We start from the raw sequence: 1,088 nt of genomic DNA, 5'->3' as shown, positions 1-1,088 counted from the left end.
CTTTGGTATCTTGGGATGTAGAGGAACATGTGGACATAATCTGTATTCCATCTTCAACTTATTGAAATCTATAATCTTATTTTGAAGATGGATTGAGCTCTCACTTTGCTATTCCTTCCATTTCTTCTGGGAGCAGAGCACTAAAGAGCATTGTACTCATTGCTGTAATAAAAGCCCATTTAAAAGCATGGATGGCTCGGCGCCTGTGGCTCAAGTGGCTAAGGCGCCAGCCACATACACCTAAGGTGAAGGGTTCGAATCCAGCCCGGACCCGCCAAACAACAATAATGGCTGCAACCAAAAAATAGCCAGGCATTGTGGTGGGCACCTGTGGTCCCAGCTGCTTGGGAGGCTGAGGCAGGAGACTCGCTTGAGCCCAGGAGTTGGAGGTTGCTGTGAGCAGTGAAGCCACGGCACCCTACCCAGGGTGACAGCTTGAGGCTTTGTCTCAAAAAAAAAAAAGCATGGGTAACTGAAACATAGTAAACTATATATTTCCTTCTTAAGCAGAATTTCTATGCATAGACCAGGAATATCTGATATATTATTAAGTACAATTAGTTAATTGGGCACCTACCTGTCTGTTCCCACATGATAGTGGTTCTTAAACTGGGGCGCTTCTTTAAAAATACATATTCTTAGGCCTCAGCTCTGTAGAAGGTTGGGATAGGACCAAGACTCTATTTTGAAAGAGCTCCTTGGGTGAAAAGCATAACTCTGTTTAAAAACCACTGGCTGTGGCTTGGCACCTGTAGCTCAGCAGCTAGGGAACCAGCCACATACACTGGAGCTGGCAGGTTTGAATCCAGCCTGCCAAACAACAATGACAACTACACCTGAAAAATAGCTGGGCGTTGTGGTGGGTGCCTGTAGTCCCAGCTACTTGGGAGGTTGAGGCAAGAGAATTGCTTAAGCCCAAGAGTTGGAGGTTGCTGTGAGCTGGGACACCACAGCACTCTACCAAGGAGGACATAGTGAGACTCAAAAAACAAAACAAAACAAAATACTGAAAGGCCAACAAAAGCAAAGTTGGGCCATTTCCATTTCCTCCTGCTTCTCATTTCAACTTCTATTCTTGCTGACTTCAA

The sequence above is a fragment of the Otolemur garnettii genome, unplaced genomic scaffold, assembly GCF_000181295.1.
Source record: "Otolemur garnettii isolate 467f Iridium unplaced genomic scaffold, OtoGar3 scaffold00267, whole genome shotgun sequence".
NCBI lineage: Eukaryota > Metazoa > Chordata > Mammalia > Primates > Galagidae > Otolemur > Otolemur garnettii.
The sequence above is the reverse complement of the archived record's forward strand: the minus strand, read 5'-3'. Positions refer to the sequence as shown.